The following is a 14,826-nucleotide window of genomic DNA, read 5'->3' as shown; positions in this document are numbered from 1 at the left end:
AAGTGCCGAACTTGGGATGACTTACTTCTACTGTACCAAATGGGAAAATGCCAAGTATCGTAAGAGGGATTTCTTCATTCGGTGTGGTAGTGACAATGTGAGGATCTGACGCATCTAATAAGACTTTATCTCCAACTTTAAGTTGATGCGGGAAGGTGTTGAGCTTGTTCTGGCGTAGTTCTGGTTTATCATGCGTTATTGGTTTATGCATCTGCCATTCATCTAGCTCCTCGATTTGTAGCCTTCGTTCTTCATCAATAGCTCCTCTACCATTACTTGAGAATGGCTCATGTACTTCCTTCAGACTCATTTCCTACAAAGTAGGTTGCACCATATTGTCAGTTTTAGTAGAATGGGTTAAATGACCACCTTCAATTTCTGATGTGTTGCCAGAATTGAGAGCTTGAAGGGTGATTGTTTCGTCTCCCACAAGGAGTGTGAGTTCACCTGTGCCAACATCAACGATCATTTTAGCAATTGCTAAAAAAGGCCTTCTTAGAATTAAAGGAGTGTTGCTATCCTCTTCTATGTCTTGAACAATGAAGTCCACAGGAAATATAAATTTATTGATTTTAAGTAGCACATCTTCAATAATACCCCTAGGAAATCTTATAGTTTTATTTGCTAATTGAATGCTCATCCTTGTCTATTTGGGTTTCCCAAGACCTAATTGTATGAACATTCTGTAGGGCATGACATTAATTCTAGCCCCTAAATCAGCTAATGCATTATTAACATCTAAACTACCAATTAAGCAAGGAATTGTAAAACTCCAAGGATCTTTTAATTTGTTCGGTAGCTTATTTTGCAGAATAGCTGAGCAAACTACGTTTAGCTCCACATGCGACGCCTCGTCCAACTTCCGCTTATTTGCTAAAAGCTCCTTTAAAAATTTCATTGCGTTTGGCATCTATGATAGAGCTTTAATAAACGGTAAGTTAATGTGTAATTTTTTTAAGAGTTTAAGGAATTCACCAAATTGTTCATCTGAGCGGTCTTTCCTTGTCGCGTTGGGGTATGGCACACGAGATTTATATTCGACATTCACTGATTTGTTTTTATTATGACCTACCTCACCTTGGCCTCTGCTTACCATAGTTTCTTGCCTCAGTTCTGGCTCAGGCTCAATGAATCCTTCTTCATCTTGAACATTAATCGTGTTGAGTTGTTCCCTTGGGTTGGGTTCAATATTACTTGGCAAGCTACCTTGTGGTCTTTCGGAGATTAGTTTGGAAAGCTGGCCTATCTGAGTTTCAAGCCCTTGTATCGATGCTTGTTGATTTTTAAGTGTTGTCTCGGTGCTTTGGAAACGAGTTTCTGACACCGATATAAACTTTGAGAGCATCTCTTCAAGGTTCAGCTTCTTTTCCTATTTGTAGGGTGGTTGTTGGTAGCTTGGAGGTGGTCTCTGATTTCCTTGGCCTTCCCATGAGAAATTTGGGTGGTTCCTCTAACCTGCATTGTAAGTGTTACTATATAGATTGTTTTGAGATCGAGAATTATTACCCATGTAATTTAACTGCTCGTTATCCATGTTGTGGCCATAAGGTTGGTAGTCCGAATTGCTTGATCCACCTCCACCTGTTTCACACTGCATTACTGGGTGAACCTGTGAAGAACTAAGAAAACCATCAATTTTCTTATTCAAGAGTTCTACCTGATTAGAAAGCATGGTGACTGAATCAACATTATAAACACCGACTGTTTTCGTTGGTTTTGTCCTCATGACTTGCCACTGATAGTTATTCAGTGACATCTCCTTTATAAACTCATATGCTTCTTCAGGTGTTTTATTATTGATGGTTCTGCCAGCAGCTGCATCAACCATTTTCCGAGTCGAAGGATTCAGGCCATTATGGAAAGTTTGAACCTGAAGCCAAAGCGGTAACCCATGGTGAGGGCACCTTCTCAGTAAGTCCTTTTATCTCTCCCATGCATCGTAAAGAGTTTCTAAGTCCAACTGCACAAACGAAGAGATATCATTACGTAATTTGGCCGTTTTAGCCGGCGAAAAATATTTTAATAGAAATTTTTTGGTCATTTGTTCCCAAGTAGTGATTGACCCTCGTGGTAATGAGTTCAACCACTGTTTAGCTTTGTTCCTCAATGAAAAAGGGAATAACCGAAGACGAGTTGTAATATCCTGATTTTGGGCCTAGTCGGAATAGTGGTTTCGTGACCACAAAATCCGAGATAGAAATAATTATTTTATGATTATTTTAAGGTCTATGATATGATTGCATGATTGCGTGAAAATTTCGTGAAGAAATTTTATGCATAAAGTGCTTAAATTGAAATTAGGGACTAAATCGAATAATTTGCAAAACTTGCATTCTAGAAGTTTCTAGTATGAAATTGTTTTGAAATATTAATTAGGAGGTCTTAAATAGCAATTTTACCAATTTCTAAGTCTATGGACAAAATTGGACATGGATGGAATTTTGGAAAGTTTAGTAGTAAGGGCATTTTGGTTATTTAGAGGTAAAATGAATTAAAATACAAAATTAAAAGCCAATTTTGCTCATCTTCAACCCCATGGCCGAATATAGCAAGGAGAAACCATGGCTAGGGTTTTCAAGCTTCCAAGCTCGATTGTAAGTCCATTCTAGCCTCGTTTTTAATGATTTTTACGTTTTGGAGTCCCAGTAGCTCGATTTAGCTTATGCTAGCAATAATTTAACCTAGGGTTTATATTTGGAAAAATACCCATAGGTGAAATTTGTGTATTTTGGTGTTTTATGATAGAATATGAGGTTTTAAATTATGTTAGACAACTTGTGCTACTCGGTTTTAAGTGAAAACGAGCAAAAGGGCTTAATCGGTAAAAATACCTAATAGTCATAAGTACATGTTAGAGTGAGAATTTGATGTTGCCATAGAAGGGAAAAATGATCAGCATGTCATAAAACATAAGAAAATAGGCTGAAGTTTAATTTACGAGCTTTGGGGCAAAAGTGTAAATATGCAAAAGTTTAGGGGCAAAACTGTAATTTTTCCAAAATATGATTTTGGGTCAATTTGAATAATGTGAGTCCTAATTAGACTATATTTTAAATGATAGAGCAAGGAAAACTAAAATTCAGGCTAAAATGGGAAAAATACCAAGTTGTGGACGAAATGGTAAAAGTAGCCATTTTCGCATACGAGGTAATTTCATGTGTAAATAATGTAGCATAAATGTTATTTTTAAGTTATTAATGTTAATTATATGATATGCTAATTTTTAATCGTGAAATATTATGCTTTGTGGTTAATGTTGAGTAATATGCAAATTATGTTTACTACTTGATAAATATGAATTGCTACCGAGTATCGGTTCCGATATTCCATGGAAGACGGCAATGTGAGATCGAGGAAAAAATCCCGTTTGAACCTTAGGAATAGATTAGGATACAAGTGACATGTCACTAGGATGGTTGAGCATCCGAACTCGTTGAGTTGAGTCCGAGTTCACTTATGGATGCGAATGTCCGAACTCGTTGAGTTGAGTTCGAGTTCGTGAAATGTAACTAGGCATCCGAACTCGTTGAGTTGAGTCCGAGTTCACTTATGGATGCGAACGCCCGAGCTCATTGAGTTGAGTCCGAGTTCACTTATGGGCGGGTTACATGGTAGCTTGGCTACATATGTGGCATTGATGTGCAAACTTTCCATGTATCCGAATTATATTCCGATGTGTTCAACGGGTAAAGTTCTACTGAAATGGAGGAATACTCAAGATGAAAGGGACGTATTGGTAAGTGTTGTGAAATGGGTACTTTGAACAGGTATGTACTTAACCCTCGGGTTGAAAAATCGATATAACAACAATATGGTAAGATGATAAATGAAAATGTGATATGACTGTCTTGGTGATGATTATGCAAATGATGTTTTATGTTTGCTTATATGGTTATGTTACTTGCTATTTGCATGTGAACTTATTAAGCATTTATGCTTACTCCCTCCTTTTCATTCCTTGTAGTTTTGACAAGCCAGCTCGGAAATCGGGAACGATCGGAGGCTCGCTCACACTATCCATATACCATCTTGGCATAATGGCTTGTATATTTTGAGTATGGCATGTATAGCATTATAATCATTTTGTATATATGGTCTTATGATATGGTTATTGAGTGGTATGGAAATGCTTGGTAATGATTAGCCATTGGAATGGCTAATCATGATCATATTTGGTGTTATGTATGTCAAATTGCTAGCTAATCCATGGAAACCATGAAATAGGTAAAATTTACCATAAAATAGATTGAGACAACGAGAGTGATGTGAATTTGAAAATCACTAAAAATATTAGAAATGAAATTAAATAATGAATAAGTTATGGAATCGAAGCTTGATGAGTCTATTTTCATATGGAAGAAGTGAAACAGGTATATGAGCTATATTTTATGAGATGTTTAAATTTTTGTGAAATAGGCTGGATCCCCTGTTCTGACTTTGGAAATTCACCATAAATTTTACAAAGATAATTAGAAGTCATGCTTTATATGTACAGATTCCTTATTGAGTCTAGTTTTATTAGAGACAAATGGCATAGTCATTGAAGCTCTGTACAGGAGATATCTGATTCGTAATACACAAATGTCGAGTAGTTGAACCTGAAACAGGGAGACTTTAACTAATAAACTGTACTAATTGGGCCAACCAAAATTCTATAAAAAATTAGTAGATAGATATATGAGTCTAGTTTCAGGAAAAATTTACGGAATTGGATTTTGAGTTTCGTAACTCGAGATATGATTTTTAAAGCGACTGTGATGCAGTTAGCCAGCTTGTCTGGAAATTTTAAAATGAATTGTATGAGCTGTTTAATTAATGAATTAAGTCCATTAACACCTCGTGTTCGACTCCGGAAACGGTCTCAGGTACGGGGCGTTACACGAATGGCATCATCAGAAACACCATTAATTTTAAATGTATCACATAGTTCCAAAAATTTTGCTAAGTGAGCGTTGGGATCCTCATCCTGCAAACCATAAAACTGAAAAAATTGTTCTATCATTTGAATAGTGTTAGGTTTTAGTTCAAAAGTATTTGCAGCTATAGTAGGTCTAACTATGCTTGATTCAGTTCTTGTTAAAGAAGGTTTAGCATAATCATACATAGTACGTGGAGCAGGATTTTGATTAACCGTAATTACAGGAGGTAGCTGATCATTTTGGTTTTCAGCCATCTCTTCAGTTGGGGGTTGAGTATCGTCCTCTTGCTCGTTCTCTGTGTATCTAAAGCTTCGCCTTATTTCTCTTTGGTTTCTGCCAACTGTGCAATCGATTTCTTCGTCAAAAAGTAGTGGTCCTGACAGGTTTCTTCTAGTCATAAACTATAAAACCTGCCAAGAGAAAGAAAAAGTAAATTAATAGATAATAATAAAAAATGAAATTAAATTGCAAGAAAAATAAATGGCTAATGTGATAAAAATTGAGCGTTCCTAATATCTTAGTTCCCCGGCAACGGCACCAAAAACTTGATTTTGATTTTCGTGACAGGTAAGTTTTAAATATTTATAATTAATCGTTCTTGAAACTAACTATTATCGCGATGCAGGCAAGTGTACCTATCGAACAGTAGTATAGTTTTAGCAAGACCGGATTGTCGAACTCAAAGGAACTAAAAGTACTAGTAATGACTGTCTTTTTATTATCTAGCCTAAGAATAAGGGGGTTTTATTTTAACTAACTAATTAACTAATCTAAGAATTCACAAGAATGGAATTGGGGGATTACTTTTGGAAAACGATTGAATTAAGACAATACCTAAGGAAAAATCCACCTAGACTATACTTGTTATTCTGGCTCCGAATCAGACGATTTATTCATTTAACTTGTTCCGTGGAGATCCCTAAGTTATGTTATTATCCCTATTCAAGACTAATAACATCTAATCCCATGATTGAATAATTGAGACTTTCCTCTAATTAACACCCTAGGGTTGCATTAACTCGATCTATGGATCCCCTTATTAGGTTTCACCCTAATCCGGCAAAATCTTGTCACCCTATGTCTAGGCGCGCAAACAACTCCGTTAATTATGACAAATATACTCCTAGATAGGGTCAATTCCTCCTCTGAATAAGAGCTTATCTTGAATCAGTATCATGGGATATCAAAACAAGAATTAAGAACACATAATTAAGAACAAGTTAAATATTCATCATACAATTCAGAAAATAATAACAAGATTCGTCTTACGTTTCATTCCCCTTAGGTATTTAGGGGATTTAGTTCATAACTAAAAAGGAAAACATCTCAGAAGAATAACGGCTACAAAACATAAAGAAAACCTAAAACTCCTGAAGGGAAATTGAGGGGAGTCTTCAGTCCTGATGGTGAGTCCGGCTTCTGAGATGGATCAATCGACTTCTTTCGAGTAATTCCTTCCTTCCTCTCCGTGCCCTCTTTTTTCTCTTCCTTTAAGGCGTATTTATAGGCTTTAGAATGCCTAAAAACCCTCAAAATTAGCCTTTTTCTAAATTAGACTCAACTTGGGCTCGACAGGGACACGCCCGTGTGACACGCCCCTATAAATCGTGCTTCGAATCTGCTAGATTGACACGGCCGTGTGGTCTGCCCGTGTGAGGAAGTCCAGACCGTGTTGATTTCGTACTTTGGCCTATTTTCTCCCTTTTTGGCACGTTTCTCATTCCTTTCGCTCTCCTATGCTCTCCTAAGTATAAAACATGAAATTAAAGCATTAGGAGCATCGAATTCACCAATTCTAAGGGAAAATCATCCATAAAATGCGTTAAGCATGGGGTAAAAATATGTATATATTACGGTTTATCAGGAGGTCTTGGTATGTTAGGGCGATTCCTCAGGTAATCCCCAAACCATTCGTCCATTATATCAAAGAAGGCAGTTCGGGCCTCTTCCCGGCCTTCAGACATAAGCCTTCTGCTACTACTAGATACAGCTCGTTGTACGGAACCTGGAGCATGGCTCTCGACTCCCTCGGACTCATCTTGTGCTTGATTGGAAGACATTTACTATATTCAAAACAATTTAAATAGTTAGGAGACGTCACAGGATCTCAGTTTATCATTATCATATTTTATTTTATTGTTTTTAAGTTATTGCATCGAGAACTATCTTCACAATTTGTCTCATTTCTATCTAGTTGTTACACCGACATTAATAAAAAAAAAGGCAACCATCCCTGTGGGATCGATATCCAGCAGACTCATATCTGTCTACTATACTTGCATTGACAGTGTACGCTTGCACATTATTGTTGTGACGTTAAACAACCGATCAGTTTGTAATAGGTACAATTGGATGAAAATAGTTTGGTTTGGAACCTAAGATATGGATGTTGAAATAGCTTGATTTTGAAGTCATTTTATGTACACACGACCTAGGCGTGTGCCACACAGCCTCCCTACACGGCCATGTGTCTTATTGATTTTTAGGTGTAGGATTTTTTTTCACACAGGTTCAGTTTGTTACACGACTTGGAGACATGGTCGTGTGACGCTCTTTCAAATTGTACACGGTCTAAGGACATGGGCGTGTAGAATAGCCACACATCCATGTTTGAGGCCACATAAGCTGGTCTCTTTCACACCGCCATGTAATCACTATTTTTAGTTTTTCCCATATTTTTTGTTTTGTTTTCGATTAATCCCTATTTATTTCCAAATTGATTTTAACATCCCATAGGCACAATTTAAGTTTCGTTTTCACATATATGTTGTGATTAATAACTGGATAATGATTTATGATATTTAATTTTGATTTTTGAACTATTTTAAGATATTATCAAACTTATTTATTATCATATTATTGATTTATGATGATGAAATTGAACTCTGAACTATTTTGTTTTATTATTAGACTTGTTAATCATCGTAGCATCTCGTAACCTTAATCCGATAACGGAAACAGGTTAGTGGTGTTAGACATCGTCTTAGGTCACACAGAGAACCCTTTTAAGCAATAACCTTCCTTTAGTTCTTTGCATATGATGCCATAGCCCACCAACTATGGTCTTAAACGGTATGGTGCTATGGCCATGGGCTTTCCTTTTAGAGATCGTGTTTAAAGTCCCAATGGACCCCTTTATACTCCACCGCGGTGAATAGACACAGACTTACTTAACAGACCTTTCATGTATTAGCATTAAACTTAACATACATCTCATTTTACACATTCCAAACATGCTCATTTAGTCATATCTTTGACTCCATATTTCTTATTACACATTCTATACTTGTCAGATTCATACCAACTATACATACAAATCTTATCCAACATTTGTATATCAGCATACTCAATGTTCCATTCGTTTCTATTCTCAACTTATGGTTCATATGATTCTTTACAAAAGTATCTAGAATAAACCAGTATACATACACGGACTGCACAAACAAGACTCATTTATCATTCATACCACAACATCATTATACTATCATACTCTCCTAACTTTAGATTCACAGTGTGACTGCTTTCTACAGATACATGTCGAATAATATCATGCATGCAAGAGTCGATTTAGGGACTCATTTGACAAAAATGTGTAGTAGCTTGAGTTCTAGATCCAAAACCCACTCATGGACTGCAGCAAATACTGCCTTTTTAAAATAAAATAACACTATCAAAACTCATTCGAATAACCTTTCCTATCATCAAACACAAATAACCCATATATAAGGCCTTACTTCTTCAGGCATTCATGCAGATCTGTAACACCCCTTACCCATATCCAATGCCAGAACAGGATACGAGGCATTACCGGACTTACAAAGCAAGCAAACATACAATTCCGGGTCATAAATTTTCATCCAAATTAAAACCATTTGCATTCAATCATAAAGTCCCTAATACGAGCCTACGAGGCTCGAAACATGCTTTGGAAGTGGTTCAGACTAAACCGAGCACTTAGGAATCATTTACAAAACTTAGAATTTTTTTTTTACTATGAATAGGGGTCACACGCTCGTGTGGCTTGGGACACGCCCATATAGGCAGGCCGTGACATCGCACACACCCGTGTAACTCTCTGTTTTGCAATGCAATTGATGTCACATAGCCAAGTCACACGCCTATGTGCCAGGCCGTGTGGTAAATTATATTTTCATAAAATAGGTACAGACTTCACACGGTCGGGACACACGCTCATGCCTGAGGCTGTCCCTTACACTGCTGAGACACACGCCTGTGTCTCGGCCCTTGTGCTCAATTCTGAGCATTCTGTTTCTCAAAATTAAGGTGCAGGGAACACACGGCCAAAACACATGCCCATGGGGCAGACCATGTGTCACACACGGCCTAGACACACACTCGTGTGTCTACCCATGTGGACAAAATAAAGGCTATTTACCAAGCCATTTGTCACCCTCATTTACACCTACACTCACATAAGTTCAAAGGCATAATTCATGGCAGGTTTAAGCAACCAAAACATCCACAATCAAGGCTAAATTATATCATTCATTACCAAAACCTAACATATTTACTATAGCATATTTTACCAAATCAATTCATACCAAACTCACATTCACAAGTATCTACATGGATACTTCATCATGCATAATTCTACTTAGATTTCCTAGCACACCAAAAGACCAATCTCATCCATTTCACAACAAGTCATTTAACAATAATAAACATATAGCAACCCATTACAAAACACATAAACAAAAAGGCATTACCACATATACTTATATAAATGGGCTTACAACCACTTTAGCCAAAATAAGCCAATTACATGGCCAAACACCAAATCACCTTAAACAAATATAAGCGATTACATTTGGCCAAATCAAATGACACGTATAACAAAATGACCAAGTCCCTATACATGTCATACTTTCAAAATACTAAGATCATCAATACCCAAAAAATGAGAGTTTGATAGTGTGATTCGAATCTTCGACGATCTCTGATCCTAGTTAGCTTGGTGACACTATAAAACATGGAAAATAAATGGAGTAAGCTATATAGTTTAGTAAGCTCATATGTAAGAAATAAACTACCTTACCATGCATTTAACATTTAAATATTATAACATAATTAAATGTAAATTTACCATAGTCTCATGACCATAACTCATTCTACCACAAAAATTACCTCAAATTCATCATTTCAGGAATTTAATACACATGGGCTTTATGTACATACCTGAACCATCTCAAAATGAATTTGCATATATTCTCATCTTTGACATACCCGTGAACCACTCAAAATAATAATGTCAAATACTCGGGAAATTTGTACACTAAGTGCCACATATGTCGCCAAAACTACCCAAGTCTCATATCACATAGTTGCTCACTCTCGAACTATCAACGGCCTTGCTCACAGAAGCTTTCGGTCAAGATGTAGCTACGCGGTGCTACTCACACAAGCTATCAAGTATCTGCAACATATGCTGGTATACTTAACCACCAATAGGACATACAAGGCCAGCACCCAGATCACATAATCACATAACACATAATGACCCTAGTGACATGTCACTTGTATCCTAATCTATTCCTAAGGTTCAACAGGACTTCTTACTTGCCGAATCATCATCGAACTCGTTCATAGAATTATACTCATTCACATAATCAAACATACAATTAATGCAATATTAAAGCATTTAAGTAAAATTATTCTAAAGCTTATTTTTAACATATGGACTTACCTTGGATACAAAAACGGCTATTAGTTCAATTTAGTCCACAACCTTATTCTTTCCCCGATCTAAACTCAAACTTCATTTTTCTTGATCTATAAAATCAAATTTAACTTATTCAATCATCACATTATTCAATTTAATCCCAAAAACACCTTATGGAAAAAATTACATATTTTCCCCCAACTTTTTAACTTTTTACATTTTAGTCCCTATGCTCGTAAAATGATTTTCATTCAATTTCATCACACCCAAGCTTAGTCGAACCTATTCCTTGCTCATAACAATATACATTTTTCATTTATTCACATTTTTATACACATTTTACAACTTTTACAAATAGATCCCTATTTGACATTTTCATCAAAAATTACTTCGTAAATGTTGTTTATCTAACACCCAACATGCATTTTCTACCATTAAACATCAAAATACACAAAGATTCAACTTGGGTAAAATTTTAGAATTTTATTTTCTTTCAAATTAGTCCTTAGAATAGCTAAATCAAGTTACAACATTCACAAAAACATAAAAATCATTAAAAACAAGACAAAGATTGGCTTACAATCGAGCTTGGAAGCTTGGCAAAAACCCTAGCTATGGCTTCTCTTCAATTTTCGGCTAATGAGGGACTAAATTGAGAATATGGACACTTTTATTTGGTTTATTTTGTCTTTATTTACCAAATGACCAAAATGCCTTTAATGCCAAATTTTGAAATTTTACCTAGCCGTGTCCATTTTTTTCCAACTTAGAGTATAACGGTCTAATTACCATTTATGGACCTCCAATTTAAAATTTCATAGCAATTAGCAGCTCTAGCTTCTAGAACACATATTTTGCACCTATTGTAATTTAGTCTAATTAGTCAAATTGGACACTCTATCGATAAAATTTCTTAACAAAATTTTCACACAATCATTAAATCATACTATAGACCTTAAAGTAATAATAAAATTAAAATTTCTACTTCGGATTTGTGGTCCCAAAATCACTATTTCGATTTGACCCAAAAAGGGGATGTTACATGATCTACTAGAGCCATAAAACTTACCTTGGCTTGGAAATATTAATAATAAAATCTAGGGTTCTCGATCCAGCTAAAAGGGATACTTCTGATTCCTCCAGCCTTAGATTTTAATATTTTGAAAAGATGAGAAGAGAACTCCCTTTATTCAAACCTGAAAGACTTATTAAAATAGTCTAAATATTTATTTGAACTTTACAAATGTCACATCACTACTGGCTTATCTTATTAAGGGTCTAAAACTTTTGGGAAAACTAATTGGGTACCTTCCCTTTCTCTTTTAACTATCCTAATCCATGTTCGGTTAGTTCCTAACTATTCCTTATAACCTAACCTGTACAGTATCACAAGAAAAAGGGTACACTACCTCTGACGTGGACTCATACCTTCAATACTGATTTACTTGATCACATCCTTCTTCTAACAAATCATAATAATCTGGCATGGAGCCAACATCTTGAACACATGAAAGTGTCTGCCCACACTATACACCAAAAAGAGCACTTGAGAAATTACCATTCTGCCAATCATACTACTTAAAGACTACGCCAGACCTTGTGCATGCCAAAACCAGGGTGTTACAGTAAAATTAAATAAATCAAAGTGTGAGATACCTAAATCTTAAGTGGATGACGAACTATGTATGCGTAACTCGTACACTTTGATGTAAGTAAAAGCCTAAGTTCAAATAGAAAGGGAACCTAAAGCTGGTACGTTGGGTGCACAAATTTTACAGTATGTACCGTCATTCGCAACAATGGAATTCATAGCCTGAGACATGGGTAAATGATATCCTCTCATTGGCATTGTGATAGATGACTTGATCACTATTTGATAGTGATTGACTTTTCATGAAGGAAGATATAATTGTTATTATGAGATAAAATAGGATCATATTGAGAGAATGAATATTATGCCAAAGAGATTAAGGATATCCTATGCGAGTAACACACTTATGGCAATGTCATTGGACAAGCACTAATAGAGTTGCTTTCGTAATGGTATGCCGTTGGGAAGAGCTCAATCATGACACTATAGTGGAAAGACTTCGTGACTAAATGAGTTTATAATTAATAGGTGAAAATTTGGAACTTCATTTTAAATCATTGGAGCATCAATTGCATGTCCAATTGGTCCCTCCACTAACTCGTTGAAACCATAAATGAATTTAATGTTGAATCAAATGAACATAAATGAATAGAAATGGAGAAATAGGAAACATTTGGAAATGATTAAGGTTTTCTCCAAAATGAAAATGACCTGAAAAATGAATTAATGTTTTTTGAATTAAATGAAGTTCAAAAATAAAAATAAATCATTTGGTCCTAGTGAACCATTGAATGCGAAAATATTAAATATATTTTTCATAAATTCTTTTATGGTAAATTCATCATGATTTTAATGGGATCAAAATTGGGATGAGAAAATTATTTAATTGGAAATAATTGAAGTTTATTTTTAGGAAATAGAAAAAAAAATATTAGGTTGGATCAAATTATAAAGTATTGGGTTAAAAGTCCGATAAGTACTTGTAATTGGACCCGATATGGAAAAGGCCCAAAAGCTCCTTATGCAATAAGGGGAGCCGACGAACCCTAGTATCATTAACTAAGGTTGCCTCCCCTACACCCTAGTTGAACTAGGATTCCATTTTTATAGTTGAAATAAACTTCTACAATTCAACAAGGGTTCTACCTTCTCTCCCTATAAATAGATGGCATCAGTAGAGAAATTAAAAAAACTTTCAAATATCGTTTTTCTGCTTTAAAATAGAGAGAATTTTATTCTCTAAGAATTAAAAATATTTTTTGGAATAACGATTATGTCGGTTTCTATTTTGAAGAGAGAATTTTCATTTTCACCCTAAAAGAAAAGAAAACTATTTATGGTTTCTATGTTTGATTCATTTTGTTCGAGCCCACGCTCAAAGAAATTCTTGGCACAAGAATAGTAGAAAAGATTGTTTGGTTGAAAGTCAAGGAATGACAAGGATCCGTCTATCCAAAACATAGCTATGATTTCGGTCTAAGGTTTATTACTATAAATGTAACACCCTTTACCCGTGTCCGACGCCGAGACAGGGCACGAGGCATTACCGGACTTAAACATAACCAATCATACATAATCGGGACATAAAATTTCATTCAATTTAAAACCATTCATACACATGCATATCATCCCTTCTACGGGCCCACGAGGCCTAAAACATGCATTGGAAGTGGTTCGGGACTAAACCAGAAACTTTGAAAAACTCAAAAAATTTTCCATCAAAACAGGGGTATACACCCATGTGGCTTGGGACAAGCCCCTATGGGTAGGCCATGTGGTCACACACACCTGTGTCCTTAGCCCACGTAACTCTCTATTTATGACATCATACACAATTTGGGGTCACAAGGCCAAGTCACATGCCCATGTCTCGGGGCTATGTCCTTCACACTGTTGAGACACACGACCGTGTCTCTACCCGTCTGGCCAAGAAAATGGCTATTTACCAAGCCATTTGCCACCCTCATTTGCACACTCACATACACACGTTCAATGGCACTTAACACGGCACAATTAAGCTACCAACACAACCATAATCAAGGCTTAAACATATCAAAACAATTACTTACTGTTCATAATAAAACTGTCCACTTGAGTCATAGTCACTAAATTATTTATATCTTGAGCTACAGAATTCTAAATAAAGTTCTGCTTGATTTTTCCAAAACTACACTCAAATATCTTCCTGCCATAAAATTTTCAAACTTTATGGTTTAGCCAATAAGTACAGTTAATTCTTCAAATTCCTCCCTATTCTGTTGTTTGACAGTTTCAACATTTCTTCACTAAAAATTAATTATCTCTTAGTACGAGATTCGGATCCCCCGAGTATTTTTATACAACTTTTAATGATTTTCCAAATTCAGAACAGGGGAACCAGAAATCATTCTGACCTTGTCTCACAAAAATTTGAATATCTCATAAAATGAAATTCTTTTGCTTACATCGTTTCTTCTAAGTAAAACTAGCCTCAATAGGATTTAATTTCATATTTTATTCAACATCTAATTTGATTTTCACAATTTTTGATGATTTTTCAAAGTTGTACTACTACTGTTGTCCAAAACTGTTTTAATGCTAATTTTACTCTTTCATGATTTCTTTGTATTAACTTTCATTTAGACATACAAAACACC

General features: G+C 35.6%; 1 non-coding gene across 1 annotated transcript; it reads left to right on the top strand.

The window, feature by feature from the left end:
* Positions 1 to 1,886: 1,886 nt before the first annotated feature.
* On the top strand, positions 1,887 to 1,993 carry LOC128281274 (small nucleolar RNA R71). The gene has a single exon (XR_008271487.1). It is a non-coding gene; the product is annotated as a small nucleolar RNA R71 (small nucleolar RNA).
* The last annotated feature ends 12,833 nt before the right edge of the window (positions 1,994 to 14,826 follow it).

This window comes from Gossypium arboreum, chromosome 9, assembly GCF_025698485.1.
Source record: "Gossypium arboreum isolate Shixiya-1 chromosome 9, ASM2569848v2, whole genome shotgun sequence".
Taxonomy (NCBI): domain Eukaryota; kingdom Viridiplantae; phylum Streptophyta; class Magnoliopsida; order Malvales; family Malvaceae; genus Gossypium; species Gossypium arboreum.
The sequence above is the reverse complement of the archived record's forward strand: the minus strand, read 5'-3'. Positions and strand labels throughout refer to the sequence as shown.